At 37.9% G+C, this 26,549-nt stretch overlaps 1 protein-coding gene across 1 annotated transcript in view; it reads right to left on the reverse strand.

The window, feature by feature from the left end:
- POLR3A (RNA polymerase III subunit A) overlaps positions 1–26,549 on the reverse strand; it is a 614,347-nt gene that overhangs the window by 163,689 nt on the left and 424,109 nt on the right. The window lies entirely within an intron of this gene.

The following is a 26,549-nucleotide window of genomic DNA, read 5'->3' on the forward strand; positions in this document are numbered from 1 at the left end:
ACATAAGTGTAGTCTAGATAAGAACAACAGAAGTGCTGTAGATACGAAGAAATAAATAATCCATTAATAACAGAATAATCACCGGCAACCATTGACCATTTCCTTCTACACATGTACCCTCCCTATTTTAGAAAGAATTCATACATAAACACAAACAAAAAGACATGAGCAATCCTAAGCGGCCATATTACTGATTCAAAATAAATAAATATATATATATATATATATATATATATATATATATATATATATATATATATATATATATTTATATATTATATAGCAAACAAATGTCACACTATCACACTATGTATACATACTATAAATAAAGAACAGAAATGTGTAAGAAACAGTATGGAGACTGAAGTAACAAAAAAAATAACTTTTCTCAGTCATGCCAGAAAAGACTTTAGTAGATTCCCAAAAGTCCGTCTTGGGTTGTCTTGTAATGCAGATAACACCCAGACAGCTGTGCAGTATATTTCATTGCAATGCGCTGCCTAATTTCAATTTAAACAGGTATAGCCCAAAGGTCTGGCCTGCCTGTAGTTGCCAAAATCAGACTGGAAAGTCATTGCTCTTGATTTAGAAGACATTAGGAATTGTATATTGGTACAATCTGTGTTGTATTTCTTTGCATGGTCAAGTAAATTGATATAATGATATTTATTTCACTTTACAACCAGTTTCTTTTGCCTATCTTGGAACATTTGTGGATTTGTTAAGACACTATAATAATAGATCAAGTCACCTCTTGACAACACACCATCCAAAGCTCCTAGATATAATCCCATATCTTGGTTGGTTGGTTGCCAAATACCTGTACTAGTTAGTTCGCTTTCAACCATCTGTGAATTACAAAAAAATAAATAAAAGGTTGAAGCCTGAGCCTTGCTAATTACTGACTGCTAAAAATACTTTAATGTTGACATGGGAAGCTGTCAACTGAGCAAGGATTATTCCATTAAACTCTTTCTGGGTCCTAAACAGAGCAACTGGTTTGACACAGGCTTCAGTGAATTGGGATAAGGTATGGCATTCTAGTCTACATTTTAATTGCTATCAACATTGCAATGTTAAGAAATAAAAATAAAATAAATTCACATGGAAAAATGTATGGGTGCATTCAATTTTGCTTTTATTCAGACCCCTGGACTTTTACAATTCCACCAGTCAAGTTCAGATAAATGAATCTATTTAACTTCCCAAATAAATAGAAGTTAGGAGCGCAATTATTTTTTCCTGAGAAATTGCATCGCTTATCGCCATTATTTGTAGCAATAACATATGCTATTTCTGACTAATTTATCCTTACAGTCATGTTGGGACAGCACCTCTAACATGAGGCTGTCTGGGTGTCGAAGTCAGCAAATTGGATAAAGTCATTTCAATTAAAGTCGAGCAAACTTGGTTGTCTTTGTCTGAAAAGATGCGTACGGTACGCTACGACGTACATGGGCACGCTACGGCGTGAAAGGGCGTACGCATCCACTACACGTGGCAGCAACAATTATTGGTCTTTTACCATACATTCGCACAAACACGCATACTAATAATATAGCACACATTAATGGTAGTTGCAACACATAGTCAGTTATGTCGAAATATAGTAGTATTTATATGTTATATTAGAGTTACATGCATATTAGTGAAATACACGGAACAGGTTGAAGGAATCATATCATGAGTGGTATCATAATAAACCTCTTTACATATCCTACTGTTTGGTTCTCTTTGCGAAGGAATCGCAGAGTGCATACACAAGTTATGAATGATAGGGAATTATGAACTACTTAAGACTAAGGAATCTTGGCGGGAAAAGCCGAGCATACCCCCTGGAGAGGTGACCCCCTCCTTTGGATTCCTTAGGATAAACTAGCTAATGATTGACAACCCCTTGGACCTTCCTGAGACCTGGACCAATAGATGCAAGCTATACCATCTTCATTGTATTACTGTATTTCATTGTGTATATAAGCAGCAGCTTCACATCCAGTGTTCAGAAATCTTGTCCCCAGACTTCAGGATTGAATGACTGCACTGGATCCAGAGCGCCTGCGATAAGTAACGGCTGTATTTATTATTACTTCGCTTGAGCATATTATTCTACTATTTGCGAATAAATCTTTGTGCGTTGGAAACACAACTCGAGGTTCGACAATCGTTATTGGTTAGGGACAATACGCACATAACATGGGCAAATACTGTCCCAGCCTGTGTTAAATTTTGCCACCTGCTGGTCACAGCAGTGTAAGCATTATCTTCTGGACGCTCTCAGACTTGAGATATCTGCATATGTCCAAACCTAATAATGCATAAGGCGTGAAAATCTGGGCAGTGCTTTTCGTAGCTTGTCTCCAATTGCAAAACCGCTCGCAGCTTGTTAAATTGGTTCATTTTGCCATCCCCAGGAATATATCTCCCGATTTATATTGATGTTAGATAGCTTTGATACTTAATTATTGCCTTATGTGCTGGGGGGTATGGGACTTTGAAAAATAGGTCCTTTAGAACACATGGTGCACGGCCTACAGCACAAAACTTACCGGGAAAGACTAAACGATCTTAATATGTATAGTTTAGAGAAGAGAAACATGATAGAATCTTTCAAATATATCAAGGGCTATAACAAGATACAGGAGGGAAACATTCTTCAAAGGAAGAAAAGTACTAGAACACGAGGACATTCAATTAAACTGGAGGGAAGAAGGTTCAGAGAAATATTTGAGGAAAAACTACTACACAGAAAGGGTAGTAGATAAGTGGAATAGCCTCCCATAAGAGGTGGTTGAGCTAATACAGAAGAGATATTTAAACATGCTTAGGATAGACATAAGGGTATCCTTCCAAAGAATAAATGAGCAAATAGAGTTTGAGGTTACCATAGGTTACAAAATGGGCAAACTAGATTGGTCAAGTGACTCTTACCTGCCGCCAAATTCTATGTTTCTATGTTTCTAACACAGGTAATCTCTCAGTCATTGGCACGCCCATGTTACTAACATAACATAATGATGAAGTGCCACAGAAATATGATAGAGTTTTAAATTTGATCACTTCTTTAATTAATATATTTTTTACCGATTTTACTGAATGGAGGATATTGGACATCCAGTATAATATATGTAACCTTATTAAAATTAGACTTGTGATTTTCATTTTATCCTTCAGTGGTAAATCAAAGAAACTATAATAAATCCACTGTGTATTCAAACTGGGAGTTTTCTGCTTCAACTCACTATATGTAATACACACAAAACAGTTTACATTCTGGTATGATGTATATGCTTTGGTCCTATGTAAACCATGTAGTACAGTCACATACACATCCCTGTTAATAACAATGTCAGTCTGTTATATGACCGTGAAAAAAGCTTGTGTCTCAGTCCTACATTTGTTATATAGTGAGTTAGATTAATTACACTATTTGGCATAGCTCCAGAGTCGGCTCAACAAGATAATGGACCAAAAGCAAACGTGGGGTCTAAATTCCTATAGAGTACAGACCTGCCAAATTGTTTTTTTTTGTTTTGTTTCACTGTGATCTATTTCTCAAACTTAGCAACAAGACCCATAAAGCAAAAGAGGTTTGCATAGCACACGTTATCATAAAGGACATATCCAATGCACTGTGCATGGCACAGAAAATGGTACATACTTGCCATGTGTGGCATGTACTGTATGATGAAAAAATAATATACACATAGCTGAATTCCCAAATTGTACTGTTTATTTTATATCCTCTATCTTCACTTTGGGTAAAGCTAGCTGCCAGTTTAAAATTAAACATCAAGAGACTTGCATTAAATGGATAGTGCTGCATTCTCCATGCAGTCTGTTGCTGATAGTCCTCTACAACTACTGGGCTGGTGTACGCCTGGGGGGTAGGAACCTGTTGCCCAGAACCCCCCTACATTACAGCATGCATGAAGCTAATCTGACTGCAGCACAGTCTTCCTGGAGCACTCAGAGCCGAGGTGCAATCAGACAGACGTGCCCGCATGATCAGCAGTAGTAAGCCACTTTTGACCTCGACACTAAAATGATATTAATGCTCCAGAATGCTATGAACAGCAGAGGAACAGAATGCCCAGCAGAACAGTATAGCAATAGGTAAGTGGGTAGTAAGGATTAGTGAGGATAGTTATGAGGGAGGCAATGGGAGAAAGATAAGGTATGTATGTATGTATGTATGTATGTGTTTGTTAAGAAACCACCGCACCCAGTCATCACAATTCCAAATATAATTATCTATATTAGCTCCTAAATATTCAGCAATTATGTAAATCTCGGGTGGTGCACCCACACATTACAAATATGAATCATCTAGAAGCACAAAGAGAAGAAAAGAAAAATATGTGGGGCATTCTGTATAATACTTGCTCCCATAGAGATAAAATTTAAATTTTTATTAATAATTAATATATTAATAATTATTTAATAATTATTTAAAAACGTGAGATTTTCCAAATCCTTTTCTGAGTTGTAATTTATTTAAAAATAAAGGTATAGTGAATAATATGCAAGATAAGTGTCATAAAATAGCAGTATTATACTGCCAAGCCTCCCTGTTGTTTATTTAATATATCATTGAATATATTGTTGGCTTGATCTTCTGTCCTGATTGTAAAATGCAATAAACTAATATATTGCTATGTACTCTCAAATCGTTTAGTTAAATATCCCTTATAATCCTATCTATATTTACTGAGTATCAAACTGGGGATCAGTCCCTACATATGGCTCTGAAATAACTGCCCTATATCTTTGTTAGCATGAGTTATTTGTAACCACTGGGTTTCCTATATATCAGCTAGTGCCGTTAGCTAAGTCTATTGCTCACAGCTGCATTATGCAAAAGGCAAATTCTAGGGGCTATGTGATTCCACTAACAGATGTTTTTTCATTACTCCCCTGACTTTCTCTTATATATCGCAGTCACTTTGATAAGGATTAAATCATTCTAAATCTATATTGTATAATTAAATGCTCCTAGGCTTAAGGGGGTATTCAATTGTTAGCGAGACGGGTGAAAATCCCGTGCTCGAAAATTATTATATAATACGGTAATTACTTGCTGAATTTCAGCTCGCAGCTCCCAGCGAGTAAATTACCGTATTAACGGTAATATTTTTTAGAGCGCGGGATTTTCACCCGTCTCGCTAACAATTGAATACCCCCCTCAGAGTCAGATTAAATGTAATGTACATGTAAACAAGCATGACATGTACTTTCTGAATGTTAGATCTTAAATCACATCCAAATTTGTGTAAATCAACAGTCAAACAGAAGTCGACCTAGGTATATTATTGTTCTAATTATCAATTTAAATGGGATGATGATTGTTGTCACCATACATTAATTGCATAGTTCCGCCTATAGTAGTTACACATATTATTATTATTAATATTTATTTATAAGCCGCCACAAGGCATCTGCAGCGCCGTACAGAGACAAACAAAATTACAATACAATGGGAGACAGCACAGTACAGTAAACACAGCAACTCAGTAAGCTCAATGCACAGCTAGAGAGGGCGGGGAAGGGGGAGGGGGAGGGAGGATCCGCAAACGACGGGGCCCAAAAAGGAGGGCGCGGAAGACAGGGAGACCCCCAGGGGGGAGGAGGGAGCGAGAGTGGACGTGGGGTGGAGGACCCTCGAGGAGGAGGGCTAAGTAGCTGGAGTGCAGAGTTAGAAGTGGTGGAAACAGGAGGAGAGATGGCCCTGCTCAGAGGAGTGTACAATCTAAGGGGAGGGGTGGACAGACAGAGAGACGCAGGGGAGAGAGGGAGAGTAGGGGGACAGAGGCAGAAGATAAGGTAGGAAGTTAAGTGGGAGACAGAAAGGCTTTAAGAAAAAGGTGGGTTTTTAGGGCCCGTTTGAAACTGGACAGATTAGGGGAAGTTCTGATGGAGGGAGGGAACTTGTTCCAGTGGAGGGGGGCAGCGCGGGCGAAGTCTTGGATACGCGCGTGGGAGGAGGTTATAAGGGGGGAAGTGAGGCGACGGTCAGAGGCAGAACGGAGAGGGCGGGATGGAGCATCAATAGAGAGGAGGGTGGAGATGTAGGACGCAGTGGAGTTGGCGAGGGCCTTGTAGGTGAGTGTGAGGAGCTTAAAGAGGATTCTGAAGGGGAATGGGAGCCAGTGAAGTGCTAGGTAGAGGGGGGAGACAAAAGAGGAGCGGCGAGAGAGGAAAATAAGCCTAGCTGCAGCGTTAAGGACGGATCGAAGGGGATCGAGATGAGAGTGGGGGAGGCCAGTGAGGAGGAGGTTGCAGTAGTCTAGGCGGGAGATGATCAGAGAGTGGATAAGGCATTTGGTGGCATCTTGGGAGAGGAAGGGCCGGATGCGAGCGATGTTGCGGAGCTGGAAGCGGCAGGATTTAGCAAGAGAGAGGATGTGGGGGCCAAAGGAGAGAGAGGAGTCGAGGATGACACCAAGGCAGCTAAGTTGGGGGACAGGGGAGATAGAGGTGTTGTCGACAGTGATGGAGAGGTCAGAAGCGGATGGGGTATGAGAGGGAGGAAAAACTATGAGCTCAGTTTTGGCAAGGTTAAGTTTGAGGAATCGAGAGGACATCCAGGAGGAGATGGCAGAGAGGCAGGCGGACACCCTAGAGAGGAGGGAGGGAGAGAGATCAGGAGAGGAGAGGTATAGTTGAGTGTCGTCAGCGTAAAGGTGGTAGCTGAAGCTGAAGGAGCTGATGAGTTCACCCAGGGAGGAGGTGTATAGAGAGAAGAGTAAGGGTCCCAGAACAGAGCCCTGAGGGACCCCGACTGGAAGGGTGGATGGGGGGGAGAGAGACCCAGAGGTGGTGACAGAGAAGGAACGGTGAGTAAGGTAAGAGGTGAACCAGGACAGGACTGGGCCGGAGAGGCCGAAAGACTGGAGGGTGTGAAGGAGGAGGGGGTGGTCAACGGTGTCAAAGGCTGCAGAGAGGTCAAGGAGGATGAGAAGGGAGAAGTGGCCCCTGGCTTTTGCAGAGAGGAGGTCATTGGTGACTTTAGCCAGGGCAGTTTCAGTGGAGTGGAGGGGGCGGAAACCAGACTGGAGAGGATCAAGGAGGGAGTATTCAGAAAGGTAGGAGGTGAGACGGCTGCAGACGAGCCTCTCAAGAATTTTGGAGGCAAAAGGGAGAAGAGATATGGGGCGATACTTCGAGAGAGAAGTGGGGTCAAGATTAGGTTTCTTAAGAATGGGGGATACGAGAGCATGTTTGAAGGAGGAGAGGAAGATGCCAGTGGAGAGGGAGAGATTAAAGAGGTGAGCGAGGTGGGAGCAGGTGGTGGAGGAAAGGGAGCGAAGAAGGTGGGAGGGGATGGGATCCAGGGGACAGGTAGTGGGGGGGAGGATGAAATGAGAGAGTGGACTTCCTCGCCGGTGGTGGGACGGAAGGAGTGGAGGGGAAGGTGGTTGGGGGGGAGGACAGAAGAGTGGGAGGGGTGGAAGAGAGAGTGGAGGAGGAGATTTCAAGTCGGATGGCCTCGATTTTAGAGGAGAAGAAGGAGGCGAAATCAGAGGCAGTCAGGGAGGAGGGAGGGGGGGGAGGGGAGGGGGCCAGGAGAGTGCTGAAGGTGGCAAAGAGGCGGCGGGGGTTAGAGGACTGGGAAGAGATGAGGGATTTAAAGAAAGATTGTTTAGCGAGTGAGAGGGCAGAGCTGTAGGATGAAAGGATGAATTTAAAGTGGAGGAAGTCAGCCAGGGAGCAGGATTTTCTCCAGTGACGTTCGGCGGAACGGGAGCATTTTTGGAGGAAGCGGGTAAATTTGGAGTGCCAGGGTTGGGGTTTGGAGCAGCGGGGGTGGACGGAGTGGGCAGGGGCGACCGCGTCCAGAATGGAGGTGAGGGTGTGATTGTAGAGGGAGACCGCCTGGTTGGGGCAGGCCTGGGAGGAAAGGGGAGAAAGGAGGGTATCGAGAGAGGAGGACAGAGAGGCAGGGTCAAGAGCGTCGAGGTTGCGTATGGACAGAGTAGGTTTGGGCAGGGGGAGGGGAGCAGGAGAAGAGGAGAGAGAGAAGGAGAGGAGATGGTGGTCAGATAGAGGAAAGGGAGAGATGGAGAAGTCGGAGAGATTACATAGGTAGGAGAAGACAAGATCAAGGGAGTGACCAAGGCAGTGGGTAGAGGAGGAGGTCCATTGGGTGAGACCAAGGGAGGAATAGAGGGTGAGCAGTTTGCTGGAAGCAGGGTAGGTGGGGTTGTCGATGGGGATGTTAAAGTCACCAAGAATGATTGAGGGGAGATCGGAGGAGAGGTAGTGAGGAAGCCAGCTAGCAAAGTTGTCAAGGAAGAGGGAGATGGGGCCAGGGGGGTGGTAGATGACATAAATATATTATGATGTATCATATAGTTTCACATTAATAATTATCTCTATACTATACAGTTAAAGCAAGTATCACTGCCATGTTAATTATATAATGTGCTATTATGGTAAATATCTTGCTAAAAGTATGGTTGATTACAGTGTTCAGATGATTCATTAACACATTATTAGTTGTAGTAAGTATCGATTCATGTTAAATGTATGATGTATTACTATGGTGTTATGCACGTCTAGTTGCTATCCAATAGCAATTGTCGATTGCCGAAATGTGCTTCCAAAGCACAATGTGATTTAATAGCCAAAAGTAGCAGAATAACAATCAGAATAAAATAAGTACAGCCGTTACTTATTGCAGGCGCCCTGGATCCAGTGTACAGTCATTCAGGTCTGAAGGCTGTGGTCAAGTAGATTGTCCACTAGGTCCAGAGCCCCTGCTTATATACAGTCAGTGAATACAGTAAAACAATGCAGATGATGTGGCTTGCTTCTATAGGTCCAGGCTTCAGGAGGGTCCAGTGTAATGCAGGTCATAGGCCAGTTCAAACAAAAATAATCAAAAATGGGGGGGTCAGCACTCCAGGGGATGCACTCCGATTTTCCCGCCAAGAATCCAGTTTAAACTAGTCTATTTACATTACACAGACAATATCCTTTTAAACATTTGTTCCCTATCATCGATAACTAGAGTATGCAATGTGCGATCCTTTTGGCGAATGAACCTGACAACTGCGGATAAATAGGGGATTAAAATGATACTAAACATGGTATGTTTCCTGTAACCTGAACCTTTGATTTCACTAACATGTATATAAATTATAATATTAACAGTAAACATTGCTTCATTTTGACATAAATAACTATGTGTTGCAACTACAATTAGTGTGTACTAATTTCAAATGTGTATGTTCGTGTGAATGCGTATAAATATGTAAAACCTGTTATTGCCACGTGTTGCAGCTGTATATGCTTCTCCACACCGTAGCGTGCTATGCGCATAATTTTCAGACAAAGGCAATCAAGTTGTTAGATATTAATTGAAATGACTTTATCCAATTAGCTGACTTCGACAATGGTAACATACAACTGCAAATATTACAGCGTTATGATGAATCCATAAGACAGATTGATCTAAAAGTCTGTTACAATATAATATATCCAATTGATTCAACTACTGGGATATCAGATTATCTGGTACTCCTTACACACATTATTGATAGGTTAAATTAGGACATGAAATTGAAATATGAATTAACCATGATTCAGGATAATAGCAAAAATCATGAATTATAAATAAACCTTGATCTTGGGGATAATTATGCCCATCAAGGCTAATTGATAATAAAATAATAATAACTATAGTAATCAATTTATCACTAATAAAAAATAAACCCTTGATATGGTGCCAAATAATGCACCAACTGCTATGTTGGTTAGAGACAGTATATGCTGAATGTCATGTCAAATTTGCATAACATAAATTATATTAGATAGTGGATAACAGAAATGCAAGCTGCTGCAGAAACAAGGTGACTGTGCCCACCAACAAACAGACAGTAAAAATGCTATGTATGCAGCGCTCAAACCTATCTGTCAAGCAATGATAAAAATTGATAATAATAAAAAAATCTAGGTCACATATCGTCAATATAAACATGGATTTATTACCATACCTTTAAAAAACATGCAAATAACAATGAATGCTAGTGATGACATATGGGAGGAAATATACTCCACATAAACTAGATCACAGTGCACTGTGACCTAGTCGGTACAATACAAACAATATAGAAAATGGATAGAATAATTACATGCAAAGATGTATGCTGAATTGTCATGCTACTCCATGATCCACAACGCTACTCTATATATATTGTCAGCCGAAACAATGTAGCCAAGGGAACATGGAAGCAAATAACCATCAAAAAATGGGCCCTGGGAGTAATTCCCACGTCAAAATAGCCACTAAATGCCGTGTTGCTCAATATAACCATGGACGAGTGGTAAAGTCTCAGAACAATGTATCCATAGTGCCAATGTGTGGCATATATGTTGTTTAACTGAAGCTCAAATCGCTTGTATATGAAGGTCTCATAAACTTTGAGTACTGAGCCACCTTTGTCACAGAGTACTACATGTAGCCCAAACATGGGCAATATGGTAAATGGGTACTCACTGGCTCGAGTCGTATTATAGTGAAGGTAATCAAAAAACGCTCACATGCCCGCTTCGGGTGTAGGTCCACTGGAGGCTCGTCTCTTGAGCTGTACCTGATGTCCCGTGCCCAAAATAGCCGAACAGCCGCGGGGAATGCACCACAGACGTGCAGACGTCACCCGCACTCTCCGGACTGTGGCAGCCAGAACCTGTAGGACCGTAAGCAAAGAGCTAATTGAGTAAAGTTGGCGTTGTGTCCACAGTTCACAGCTGCGTTTGTAGTCGGCCCAGACACAGCACTTGAGAAGTTAATAACTTGGACTCCACTGAGCCGGAAGCCGGGAGAGAAAATAGATGTATCAGATGAAACCACTCTCCATGTAAAGCCAGATGAATCGATGTTGTAAATACTTAGATGTTCCGTGGAAATAGAGCCGGCATATTAGGCATAGATAATGAGTAAATAGATGTATATAGTTGGTAATAAATTGATGAAAAAAGGATGACAAAATAGTCAGTCCTAACCACTAACGCGTTTCATTACAAGCGTAACTTCATCAGAGGGAATCTATTTTCTTATTATTATCAATTTTTATCATTGCTTGACAGATAGGTTTGAGCGCTGCATACATTGCATTTTTACTGTCCATCAATTTATCACTGTATCATGTGATCAGTTAATATTTGATTTATATAATATAATTAATAAACCATAAATTATAATATAAAATTATGTATGCGCTTGTGAATAAATATTTTCATTTTTAACAATAAGACCTATTAAAATTTCAATTGCTAACACGTTGGGGGACTGCAACTCCCTAACCTTGCATTATACTACGATGCGGCTATGTTAAATAGAGTGATGGACTGGACGAGGCAGGGATCGGACAAGCAATGGGTCTGGATAGAGAGTTGTGTTTCAAGCAAGGCACTCCAATTCACACCATGGCTGCACTCACTCCCTAAAGTTATCCACCCGACTGTTACACCAACTCTGGCTAGATGGGCCAGACTGCGCTCGGTTTCTCACATCTCCTCACGACACTCACCTTTGACCCCGATATTTGACAATCCGGAATTTCCCCCAGGCTTTGCTAGACGGACTTTCAGACATTGGACAGGGGCGGGACTCCATAGGGTCGGCCAGCTGGTGGATGTATCTGGTTCTGCCTTTCATCAATCCCCAGTCCATATGGGAACTACAGGGTGCGGAGATTTGGAGATACATACAGCTTCGCCACTTTGTAGGCTCCTCGGAGATACAGGAATCTGCGGGGTGGCCGCGTACCCAGTTTGAATCTTTATGTATCACCCCACTATATCCTAGACATACTTTTATCTCTCATTTACAGTATCCTCATTGAACATGCCTTTAGTAAACAAATCACCTTCATACGAGACTGGGAGAGGGAATTGGACTGCTCAATAACCGACCAAGATTGGAATGACATCTTCTTACGCACTCAGTTTAGCTCAGTCAGTATACGGGTAGTTGAGACACAGTACAAGGTGATGACTAGGTGGTATCGATGTCCCAGCCTGTTGGCTAAGATGGTTCCCGGGGTGTCAAACATGTGCTGGTGATGTTTGTCTGCGCCAGGTACCCCATTACATATATGGTGGGAGTGCATAGCACTTTGAACTTTTTGGGATGCAGTCCTTTTAGTTGCTAAAGAAATAATGGGTGTCAAGCTACCCAATTGCCCCAAATACTGGCTATTAAACGACAATAAAATGACCATCTCCCAATATAAAAAATCAACAGTTAAAAATCTCAGCAACGCGGCAAAGGCCGTGATCCCATTTCATTGGAGATCCCCGAATATCCCAACCATTAAAGAGTGGTTTGCACGATTAGAATCCTACAGGATAATAGATGATATACTTTTTTCATCAAGGGATAAATATAGGGAATATTACTATATATGGTTTGAGTTGCTTCAATTCAAGGATTCACCATTATATTCTCAGTGTAATAAGTGAACCCCTCTACCCCCCCCCCCCCTGCTCTCAGCTTTGGCTTTCCTCCCCACTCTTTACTCCTCTTTATCTTTCCCCCATCCCTACATGTTTTACTACTGAATACTAAATAATATTTAATATTCCGGACTATTGTCCCACCTTCTCTTTGTGTTTCTCTGTAATACCTTCAATTTATTGCTCAATGCAAGACAGAGATGTTTGTAAAAGCTGTTTAAATTTTCAATAAAAAAGATTTAAAAATAAAAAATAAAATGTTAATTGCTATTGTAAAAAATTTGTGAATAAAATGATTGAACTTTGTTTATAAATTATTTTTGAGTGAAACGTGAGTTATTCGTTTCTTTAAAAATTATCCTGCTATAAGTTATAAAAGTATATTAGGGATTAGTGATTGAGAAGAAAAACAGTGACTAAAGAAAAAAATATATATAAAGTGGCCGTAAACTAGTGAATGTGAAAAATACTGTGAAAGTTTATGAATTTATAAATAAATTTCTTATAGATTTGATCTATATCTTTATAATGTATTATTTATCTAACAATACTTGTATAATGATGAAGTATCCCTTACCATTATTTAATCAATAAATATTCAGCTTGACCTATGTCATAAACTGTTCCAGGGATTCTATCTGAATAAAACAATTTAATTCTTTCCTCTCATGTTGACGCACTATTCATACTGGATCTTTTGCTCTATCTCTGAAGACAATTATTTCTTCTGTCGGGTTGTTTTATCTAATAATAAAGGTATATGCTAAACTGATTGGGATTTTATTCTTCAAAGATACATCATAAAGTTCTTATAATCATTTAGTCCATTGGGAATAAATATATTCATTAAAAAGATCTTCCTAGTCTCCCTTTTAAGAAGTTCATAGTGGTGATCCCCCCCCCCCCCTAATTCCTACCGTAACTGTTTTCATGGCAAAGACTTGCAATGATTTTGCCATGAAGACAGTTGATGTATTAAAAAAAATGTTTTGCCACGGTTGTCAGTAGTTTGAATCTGCCTTTATCATTGGGGGCATTTCTAATATTTCCAACATGTTCAAGGAGATTTCTCTTAAGGGGTTTGCTTGTTTATTTGAGATTACATGAGCAGGATATGCAGTAAATTTCAACTGTAGAATTGCAATTCAAGAACTCTTTGATTTTCCAGGTTTTGGAGTATCTATTAACATTCTCTCATTTGAGTGGTATTTTGGCAGGTCCTACACCTGTGATCTTGGTTGGTACAATTTGCTTATTAGAAAAATGAATGCGGTCTCTTAAATGTTTGGCCCTTTTTCAAGTTATCAAGATTTTGATGTCTAAGATATGTCTCAGATCATTTTCCATTAAGAGGATGTGCCAACGTTTTTGAAAGATGTCAGCAATTTTCCTCCATTCAGAGCAGAAAGTACTTATCATCCTCACTTTGGAGTCTGTTTGTATTTTGGGAGGAGGGAAGAGCAAAGATTCTTTATTCCTATTCTTAACCTAGTGAACCACCTTTTGAATAACCTTGTTGCTGTAACCTCATAGTTTTAAACTCATTTGCAGTTATTTAGAAGGTTTGTTCATCTGAACAGTTCTGTTTGGTCTTCAGAAGTTCCCCCTTAGGTACACTTTTAATTACAAGTGGAAAATGTGCACAAGAATAATGTAGAAGGCTGTTGGTAGCCGATTTTTTTCTGTAAACATCAGTATTAGTTTGCCATCTACACCAATCCGGATGGTTAATTCAAGAAAATTAATCGAGTTGTCATGGATTTCTGAGGTTAATCTTACAATTTAGGTTATTATTGATCAATATCTCGGTGAATTACTCCCACCATCCGAGAAATAAATTTGCATACGTTAGCACACATGTCGCGCCCATTGCAGTTCCCCTGATCTGCAGAAAAAACTTATTGTTAAAGGACCTGTGGTAGCGCCTTACATGCGCACGCTATCCTCTTATTCTGTTCTTAGATACACTCGCTATAAAACTCGCACTTTTATGCACTTTTCCTTACACAGTGTTGCCTTTCTCAGTATTTTGACCACACTAAATAACACAAGTTTTACAGAACTATTTATCCAATATTCACTGTATCTCAGCAGTACATCACAGTATATATTCATTATAAATAATCAATTTTACTGTTAACACAGTATTAACACAGTATTTTACTGTTAACACAGAAAAGCTTGTATTCACAATTCACACATATATCATAACGTTGTTCAACATAGCATAGTATATCAATTTAACATTAACCCTAGGTTCACCACCGTTATTCCTTACACTATCCTAGCTTTGCATGTGTATCCTTAATAAGAATCAATATTTATAATATTGATTTAACTATCACAGATATCAGACAATAGCTACTCAATTATATGTATATAAATAGTTAAATCCACATTACAAATACACATATAGCTCTATGGAGATATATATATATATATATATATATATATATATATATATATATATATTAATGATACTTATCAAGTCCTTGTATCCTCGGTCCGATTCTTATCTGCAGTGTAGGGAACGTTCCTGTAGCATGGAATCCTTTCTTGTAGCTTAGTGTAATATACATATATTGTAGTGTGTTGTAATCCTATAGATCTTTTCTGCAGTGTAGTGTATCCCTATTTGTATAATGTTCCTAGTGTAATGTTCCTAGTGTAATGTAGAGCTCTTTGTCAAGGGGCAGCAGGCATCCAGAGAAAAAGGGGAGTCATCACCCCTGTCTGTTCTCCCCACTGTGTATGTGTCCAACAGTAAAATACCAGTGACCCTCCCAGTGTCCCAACACCCTCCTTTGTCTATGGTGAGATTCAGATAACAGCTTTGAAACCTGAGTTGTGTGTGGGGTTTTACAAACACATGCTAAACAGGTAATGTTGCCATGTGGATGGGAGGATGGGAGATACTTTGAACAATGCATGAAATGCCTTGAGAATCATATCATAGGAGAAGATTCTTCAACACTTATCATCAAAAATTAAAGAATACTTAGTTAATATAAATTCCATAATTGTTAGATGAAGTCATTCAGATCATTTTTGATTTCCATTTGTGAATGAGAAATGTGATTCTGCTGAGCTGACATCATCTTACCGGTCAGCCATTTTGTCCTTATACAGCTTAAAGACAGCTTCAATACAGCTAGTTCGTGGAAGTTATTCATTATTTTCTTGTTGTTTGCAAGAAGCTGCACCCATGACCTTGGATATGACAGACAGGAGATAAACCACCAGCCCCCTTGGGAGAATTCCTGTGAGAATGTAGCAAGGTTTGTGTAAAGGAATCATGCACGATAATTGGTTATGACAGTTAGGGGCATAGTTTGCTGAAGTACGTGATTCTGTATAACCAGAGTGCTATAAGTTTGTGAATTTGTAAACAATAAAGTAAAGAATATTGAACACTCAGAACTTGCAGCGTCTCTGATTCTTTCCGGCTGATGACCTCATAAACTGTTAAACTGACGCTTACAGGTGAACTGACTGATTAGATCCATCATGAAGATATCACCCTTAGCTGGGATGGCAGTTACTCTCTGTGGGATTCAACTCACTCAGGTAGACCACAGTATATCCAAAATAAGGCTTTATTACGACACCACAACACCACAAGTTGTTCACAAGATACAGGGCAATGGTAGTGTGTATCCTCCAGCAGCCTCTTGCAGTCAACAGTCCAAACTAATAATCTCAGTCTCTTTCAGAGTCATTTCCTCCTGCAATATTGCCACTACCTTTTAGATAGATAGTTACTATTTCGCCCAGCTTGAGAAACTGGCTCACACAGACCCTGTCCTGATAGGGTTTCCTCCACCGGCATCATGATGCCTTTCCCAGAGTCCTTTTCGCTTATGTCTTGTACAACAGGATCCTCCAAGGTAGAATAGCTCTCTTGGCATACTGCTCTCCCTATATTCTTCACTGTATACACTGGGAGTAGGGTCAAATGTCTCAGTCCTCCCCATTGCAGCAGGGGCTATCAGTGGACACTTATCTGTTAGACAAACAGTCTCTGTTGCCTTAATTATACAATGAAATGGCTTGACTCAATTAGTTATTTGGCTGTATTTACTAAACAAAGGGTTACAATATAACATCAAGGAATGACACTTCATGCTTGTGTGAAACAACAAGACATTTGACACATTGTAGCTGCAACATTACACAATCTGAGTCTGTGATAAATTTTGATACAACAACATTTATATTGATACATATTAATACATTTCCCAATGTTATTTCAGCCAGTATATTACTGTGGAAGCACATTGCATATCATCTGGAAGTTCTAACCTAATTACCTCTCAGATTGCCTGTTGACCTAGCTAATTAACATTGGCTGCCAGCTAGCTATGTCAAGTTACTCAGACATTGTTCTGATTACAAACCAGGTCTACGACACACCTCATAACAATGGGCATTTGAGACAAATGATAATTACCTTAGCTGACACAAGCAAACTGACTTCTGCTGTCCTCTTACTTTCACACAATATGGCAATATTTATATTTCTAATACATACAAAATTGCAGGTAATAGCAAGGGCTATTACCTGCAATTTTATTACTATTACCTGCACAGGTGTCAGGACTCAGGAGACACAAGGTGCCTTGTGTCTCCTGAGTCCTGACACCCGTCTCCTCTGGCGTCTCTTGCCTCTTGAGTTAAAGATGTCCTGGTAACTGTGATTTTACCTGTCACTCTGGCCTCAGTATCAGCATGTCTTCCAGCCTCTCAGTACTGACTCTTGAACTATATTATTGCCATTATCTGCATCTGTTGTTACCGAGTTCTCTTGCTATTATTGTCTTACCCTACCGAATTGCATCCTGAAATCTGTATACCGGTGTTTAATAAAAACCATTTAGTTTACTATGCTTTCTCAGTGGTCTTATATTGGGAATCCTGACACCTTCGTATATGAAAGCAGCCTAATGACAATTTGACGTAGGTGTAGATCAACAAACCTACTATCATTCTCTATTAGAACTCCTACCCTAGAGATGATAGGTCTCCATGGTGGATCTCTATTATTTTTGCAAATTTTTGGTAAAGCATATAGGGTTGTTATTATAACATTCTCTACTCGAAGAAATTCATAGCCATCATGGTTTATTAAATTCATCATGTATGATGTCAGGAAATTAGGATTAAAAATTAATATTTTGTAGCATTTTGTGTTATTGCGTTGGCAAGAAATCTCCGCTTACCCCATTTGTCGGAGAGTTTTACCGCCACATCCATCCAGCTTTCAATCTCTTGGAGGGATTTAATTTCATCTTTGTTAGATTTTTGTTGATGTTTTTACTTGATCTTAATAGTGTATTCAAATCATTGGATAGCAAGTCTCTATATATTTTGATATGTCTGGAGAAAATGTTGATTTCTTCTTTAGTTGAACTTTTTTAATGTTCTTTCTGATAATTGTGGTTGAGATCATTGTCATATTATGATGTTGATCAATTCCGTCTAGCTCTTACTAAATTAAAAGGACTTGTCTTTCCACTTCTGTTTCAAGAACTAATTATCTCAAGGTGTCATCTTCTGTATCAGTACATTGTCCTTTTTGTTACAACTGGAGTATTTCTTAAGGAGGCATTTCCTGGAGAACAAGCCAATTGAAGGTCTGAGCTGGAGAAAAAGTGAGACTTCTACTTAAAAGATTAATGTGGATGGGATCAAGAATTTTATCTGATAAATTGATCATTCTCAAAATGTCTTCTAGTATTTCAGTTGTCTGTTGCTACCCCGATATGATCGAGGGCCTTCTTGTCCCTCCATCTGTTTTCTTTTCCGTTATCTGGGCTTTGTGTTCTCCTCCTTTGAATAGGTTTTAGCTGCACCACCCCTCCCTCTATATTCCTACTGATCCAAACCTTCAACTTCTTTCAACAATCACCAAGTTGGGCTTTCTTTTTAGTATATTGTTCCAATAGGAAATGATCACGTTTTAACAATACATTTATTAGATCTTTAGAGCATCTTGGTAATATAATTGGGTCTCAAACTCCTGGGTATCATATTTTGTTTCAAATAATCATTAAACATTGTTTTATTCCAATAAGTCTTGATTTTCTTATATATAACATTCCTCCTCTCATTGAGACAGTCAGACCAGCCTCTGCTGCCACCTTTATTTGTGTGGTTCTCAACTAAAAAATCTGCTTCAGTATCTTTCAACCACTTTTCTGGTCTTTTATTTAGATCTTGACTGATACTAAAAAATGCCATTTAGATTTACACAATTATATTGATAATAAAATTTAGAAAACTGTTAAATGTATCCAAATAATCAATAATTTTAACTTGTATACTATTCTGTTAATTAACTGTTGCAGATGGAAATAAAGAAGTGAGACAAAGCTCCCCCAAACCTATCCATTAGCTGAGAAACCATTGTACTCAGTCATCACAATCCCAAATATAATTAACTATATTAGCTCCTAAATCAGTATTGAGTAATTATGTAAATCTCGGGTGGTGCACCCACACATTAAAAATATGAATCAACCAGAAGAACAAAGAGAAGAAAAGAAAAATGTGTCCTATTTGGGGCACTCTGTTACATAGTTCCTCTGAGAGGTAGAATTACAATCTTTAAAAACATGAGATTTGCCATATCCTTTCTGAGTTGTCATTAATACCGAAATTTGTTAAAAACAAAAGGTATAGTGAATAATGTGCAAAATAAGTGTAATAAAAAAGCAGTATTATACTGTATTATTACTGCCAAGCCTCTCTATGCTGATTTACTATATCACTGAATTATATATATATTGTTAATTTTATCTGCTGTCCTGATTGTATAATGTAATAAACTGATCCATTGTTTTGTACTCGCAAATCATTTCGTTAAATATTCCTTATAATCTCACTTATGTTTACTGAGTAGGGGATCAGTAATAACTGCCTAAGAGCCTATATATATAGCGTTTACTGACGATCATTCTGTATTACCACCTACTGTTGTGAGGGTACATATATCCACCTTAATACATTCCACTTCATCTGTCATTATTCAGATCATATATAGGAGCGCCAAGTAAACCACATTTCTATAAACCAAACTTAGGAGCATGGATAACTCCTTACTGCGGCAGCCCATATGATCACCCACGTAGGTCTTATTAGGGTGTATCTCTGAAGAATACGATCCCAATCATTTTACGATATATCTTTATTATTAGATAGAGCAATAGATCCCGTATCAGAAGTACATCAACATGAGAGGACAGAATGAATTTATTCTATTCAAATAGAATCCTTGGAACAGCGTATGAGATAGGTCAAGCTGAATATTTATTAATTTAATAATGGTGAGGGTTAATTAATAATTATACAAATATTATTAGATAAATAAAACATTATAAAGATATAGATCAAATCTATAATAAGTTTATTTATAAATCCAGAATCCCTCTCAAATCAGTTACACAGTATTTTTCACATTCACTAGTTTATGATCACATTATACTGTATATATATTTTGTCTTTATTCACTGTTTTTCTTTTCAATCACTAATCGCTAATACAGTACACTTTCATCACTTACAACGGGATCATTTTTATTCACTCAAAAATATTTTATTAAAAAAGTAGTTCACACATTATATTCACGAACATTTTATTTTCATTTTTTACACTATTAAAAATGTAATAGGTCTTTTTAAGCAAAATTAAAATATGTATTCATGTGCACATAAGAATATGTATATTATAATTTATGATTTTATTAATTATATTATATAAATCAAATTTTAACTGATCATACGATACAGTGATAAATTGATAATATAGTTGTTATTATTATTATTATTATTATTATTATTATTATTATTATTATTATGTAATTATCAATTAGCCTTGATGAGCATAATGATCCCCAAGATCGAGGCTCATTTCTAATTCATGATTTTTGTTATTATCCTTAATCGTGGTTAATTATTATTTCAATGTCCTAATTGAACCTATCAATAATGGGTGGAAGGTTTTTTTTAAAAAATTCTTTATTTTAAAGTAATATTTACAAGGGGTGTGTGTGTATGTGTGCTTAATTTACATTTTTTTCCTTAGCATACTACAGGTCCAAGCGGGACCTGGGTGCCAGGGCATGCTGGCAATTGTGGTTCCCCAAGTGCCAGGAGGCCCTAGTAGTCATAGTTTTGCTGGTGCTTGTAGAACTACAAACACCAGCATGCCCAAACCATTAATGACAGCCTGGGCTTGCTGGGACCTGTAGTGCACCCGGGACAAGAAAAAGGTTTTTGCAATATAAAATATTTCTTATTACCCCTCACCCACCGCCCATGGGTGTGGGAAGAGCCTTAGGGGAAGGGGGGAATCCAGCCCCATGCTGACCAGCCTGGCCCTGCTACAGTGCCATCTCCCATGGTTGGCACATCTAGTGCTATTACCGGTAAAATTGTGGTACGCTTTTTGCCCCCCCAATTTTGCTAGCACCAGCGTAGGCTGGCAGCACTAGAGTTGGTTGAGTTGTCTTCTTTTTACATTGTGTTCCATTCTATGTATTTTTTTTTTTTACTGTATGGTTCCAGTGGGTGTATTTACTGCATTATTAACTGTATCATTTACTGTAGTGCTGCCATTTCAATGTCGACATTGTGGTTGTTGATTTTACAACTTGTAAATATTAACATTTTACCATGTCAATATGTTCACTGTCGACATATTGACTACATCCCTAGAGCAGAATGGGAAATTGGGGATAAATGCAACTAACAGTAGTTGTGACAGTGTGCCTCATGTTTTGAATAGGGAAGGAGCAGAAAGCTCAATCTACCATCTTTTCAATGTGAAATAATACATTGTACTAAATTGACAAAAATATTTGCTTGCCTTAGATGTGAAGAAAGCTACAATAGCCTCTCTTGGAGCCATTTATATTCTATTCTGGATATAATGTAATGTTATTTATCTATTATGTTTACTAATTATGCAACCAATTATAAGCGACTCCTTAAACTTACATTTAACTAGACTACTGATAACCCCACAACTAATAGCTAAACTATGTATTGTCACAGATTTAAAAGTGATATAGGAGATGACAACTTGGTCAAATACTATCAGATTGCCCAAATATCTCATTTAACCCTTTATCCATGAAACTGAAAGCTCTAGTGTGGTTATTTTTAGAATTTCCAAATTTCTATCAGACAACCACTCAATACCTTACTATAGATCCCACCAGTCCCATTGCCTTTCTTTGTTAAGCTCAGTGATAAAGCTCTTACTTAGGATTTGAGATTGGTAAAAATACTCAAGCCAACTTAACTTTCGCCACTTTCAATTATCATGCATAATAATCAATACAACATTTCCCTTGGATTGGATTCCTAAAAATCGTGTTTGGGGGCAGGTTTAAATTAGTAGACATAGCTGTAAATTTGAAAACACATGTAGAGGAAGAAAACATGCTTAACAAGGGCACTCTGTAATAATTATTTTATTTAAAATATACCTTTTATTAGTTAAATTTTAAAATATGGTGTTCCCGTCATAAACCTAAGTATCGTAGGCAGCGAAATAATAAAAGAATTGAAAAGTGAGGAAATTCAAGATTAAAATAAAGATGTTAATATAGTGGCAAATAAATGCCAAGCCTCGCTATGTTATTAAATTCCTTATATATTTGGAGGATATATTCATTTATATTCTCACGCTGTGTGAATCCAGAATTAGCCAGATAAATTTACTGACCAATTAAGTTGGTGTTTATAATTTATACCAAAAGCACAGTTTATTTCTTTATTTACATCAGAGGTGATAACTTTATTCATATGTCTATACATCTATTACAAGGGGTTGATCAATTAGGACTTGTCTAGGATAATGAGCACCAAAGCTAACTCCCTTAAAAGATAACTGTGGTTTGTTATCATTACTCCATATAAGCTATTACTATGTATCTATTGTTACTTGATAGCATTATAATTGAGGGAAAACTATATTTCTCTTATATCATTGTTCCTGTACTAGGGATTAAAGAATGGTTACCATGATTATTAGGCACTTCAAACACCAGGTGGTCTATATCCCTTTTATAACTATCCCTGAGTTCTATTACTAAGGATAGAATAGTACTAGTGTCATGTTAGTTGGTGCAGTAACAAAGTCTCCCCCAAAGGCAGTGTCAGTCTGAAATCACTTATTCAATCGAGGTTGTGATAAAATAACTTTCTGCTTCAGTTTCAAGATCCTTTTAGCCTGAGGGAGATTGTTTTCCCCTTATATTGCTTGTCCGATGCTATAGATTACTGATTGAATGTCGTGGCTAATTAGCATACAGATATCAAGTGATCACAATCTCTCTTGTAACTGTCTCCCGGCTAATAGGTTTAATACATCTCTATGAAGCAGAGTTAATACCCCTCTAATAAGATTATCATGTCAGAGCATCTCATAAGAACAGCGTGAGATCCTATATTAACATAGCGAGGCGAACGCCGATGCGCGTTTCGCTACTCGCTTTAGCTAGGCAAACCGAGAGAAGGGAACTGACATCCCTTTTATGGGGCAGATAACGCCCCTACGACTGACATCATGGAATGTGAGCCAATCGGATTTCGTTAAAATCGGAATGAATCTTTTTGATGGACAGACATATTAGCAATTCATTGGAGGTCCCGCCCATCAGAACCAGCAAGCTGATAGGTGTATTCTCTATCATGAGTGGATATAGATGACGCTTGTAAGTATTTATATGATCGTTTATAAGTGCTTCATTTAAAAGTATAAATTTATACACCTAACACCACAGGGAATAACTGGTCTAATCATCTCATGGAACTTAAACATGTTATGTATAAACAAACGAAAACTTTTTGGAATAAGACCATGTTTGACAATTATGTCAAACAGAGCATGATACCAAGAGGTTTGAGATTGAAAACTTATCCGGCCTTTGAATTAATAACCAGTTATCTCAAAAAAGAATGGGAATGCATCCTTACTAGATGTTCTAATGAACTTATACAAGTACTAATGAAACATGATAACCTCCTCTTGGAACAATATGATAGTGAAATTACTCAACTTGGTGATAAACTTAAACAATTTGAAAACCTAGAATCTTTTCAAAAGGCTTATAGCAAATTTCAGCTAGATTTAGATGAATTTGAGAAAAATATTGTGGATAAAAAACGCAAAAAATTTGCACGGGACAAAAATGACTATGCCCAAAACCAAATCTTCAAATGGGATAGACCAAAATTTAACAGATCTCATAGTTCTTATAGTAACTCTGGGATTGACTCCTCAGCAAGTGAGATATCTGACACCTCCCCCAACAAACGAGATCGTTTTCATTATACCAGATCTTTTTTAGAGAGAGGTTCAAAGAACCTGGAGGGAGGAGGTACTATAAATTCAAATCGACACGAAGAGGAGACACAAAACTAAGAGAACGCAAAAAAAGGAAACAAATGGAGGGACAGGAAGGCCCCCAATCTCATCGGAGGAATTACAGACGTTAGACGCATCAGATTCATCGCTTAAAATTGTCAATCTAACTGAGAAACAATTAGATCCAATACATATACAAGTCCTTAGTAGAGGATTATCATTTTCACCGTCACAATCTTTCGACCGTTTTGAATGGGAGAAAGATTTGAACTTGTTTATAAGAAAATTGCTATTAAAAAAGTTTTACTGCAACCAGAAAAAGATAAATGATCTTCACTTATTAAGTTCGACCAATGAGGATGCCGTGTTCAATATGGAACTGACATCTCTAACTGATGATGAAAGACAGGCTTTATTAATTCTAGAAGAACTAGATACCAACAGTAATGAAGACAACCAGACGACACAGGACAAATTAAAACAGACCAAGTTAAAGAAAAAATCCACTTTATCTCCATACATAACAATCTGTCCACAAGTTAAGGTCTATCGTGATCTGGTATCTGAGGATTTAGACAGATTGTTTGGACAGGCAAAATCTAGGAATCTCAATAAAAATTTAACAAAACAAGAATTCAAAGCACTTAAAGAAATAGATGAATGGGAAGACACAGTGATAAAACCTTCTGATAAAGGCGGTAATATCGTCTTGTTACCCACATCTAAATATACGACAGAGGCATACAGACAACTAAATAATACTCAATGTTATAAAAGACTGATTTTCAATCCTACAGCCAATTATATGAACAAATATAACAATTTAATTAATAATGCCTACAAAAACAACATCATATCCAAATCAGATTATGAATTCTTAAAAGTAGAAAATCCAAAGATTCCTACCTTTTATATTCTGCCCAAAATTCATAAATCTGTAACTGATCCGCCTGGCAGACCTATTATATCAGGAATAGACAGTTTGACTGAGAATGCCAGTAGATACGTTGATCAATATCTACGTAAATATGTAATAAGCTTACCATCCTATACTAGGGACACATTAGATGTCCTATCCAAGATTAATGATATTTCTGTTAATCAGGAGGTCAAATTAGCATCATATGATGTAGAATCACTCTACACAAATATCTCACATCAGCAGGGCATAAAAGCAGTCCAATATTTTCTAGCTATGGACTGCAAAAATGACTTTCATGACTTTCTGATTTCTCTTTTGGAATTTATACTTACCAACAACTATTTTGTATTTGATGGCAGATACTATCTACAGATTCGTGGGACAGCCATGGGCACAGCATGTGCACCAACTTATGGCAATTTTTATCTTGGCTGGTGGGAGAAGGAATGTGTCTTTAATGAACAGAATGAACTATATATTGACCATATTCAAATATGGTTCAGATATATCGATGACATACTCCTTTTATGGGAAGGAGAAGAAATTTTATTTCACGAATTCACTAAACAACTAAACACTAATAATCTGAATCTCCTACTTACCTCTGATATACAACAACAAACTATTAATTTTCTCGATCTTCAAATATCTATCGATACAGAAGGAAAATTAACAACAGATATGTTTATAAAATCCACAGCTACCAACAGCCTGCTGCACTCTACTAGTGCACATTTTCCTTCAGTAATAAAGGGTGTTCCAAAGGGAGAATTTCTCCGAACAAAACGGAACTGTTCAGATATTTCCACCTATCACAGAAGATCTGGAGAATTAAGAGAAAGACTTCTACAAAGGGGATATAGTAAAAAGAATATACAAAAGGCCTCTTATGAAGTAAATCAGAGAGAGAATCCCTAATATTCCCTGTGCCCAAATCTGTCCCTGAACAAAAAACAAGAATGATAGGAACATTCTGTTCCGAATGGAGAAATATCTCAAACATACTTCAAAAACATTGGCATAAATTATTACTAGATGAAGATCCTAAACACAATCTGGATGACAGAATTACAATAACATGGAGAAGAGCTCGAAATCTAAGAGACCGCTTTGTTCATAGCCACTTTGTTAAGAAAAAGAAATTATTGAATCCAATCACGGGATTCCACAAGTGTGGCAGATGCAAAGCCTGTAAATACACCATACAGAAATATGAATATGTCGATAGATACTCTAAAACCTGGAAAATTAATCAATTTGTAAACTGTAATTCAATTGGGGTTGTCTACTGTTTAACTTGTCCTTGTGGCCTTAATTATATAGGCATGACAACAAGACCATTTAAGAGACGCCTATTGGAGCATGTTAATAACATCAAAAACGCTCCCAACGATAGGGACAAATTTAAACCTATCACCAAACCACAGTTATCTTTTAAGGGAGTTAGCTTTGGTGCTCATTATCCTAGACAAGTCCTAATTGATCAACCCCTTGTAATAGATATATAGACATATGAATAAAGTTATCACCTCTGATGTAAATAAAGAAATAAACTGTGCTTTTGGTATAAATTATAAACACCAACTTAATTGGTCAGTAAATTTATCTGGCTAATTCTGGATTCACACAGCGTGAGAATATAAATGAATATATCCTCCAAATATATAAGGAATTTAATAACATAGCGAGGCTTGGCATTTATTTGCCACTATATTAACATCTTTATTTTATTCTTGAATTTCATCACTTTTCAATTCTTTTATTATTTCGCTGCCTACGATACTTAGGTTTATGA

The sequence above is a fragment of the Mixophyes fleayi genome, chromosome 6 (assembly GCF_038048845.1).
Source record: "Mixophyes fleayi isolate aMixFle1 chromosome 6, aMixFle1.hap1, whole genome shotgun sequence".
Taxonomy (NCBI): domain Eukaryota; kingdom Metazoa; phylum Chordata; class Amphibia; order Anura; family Limnodynastidae; genus Mixophyes; species Mixophyes fleayi.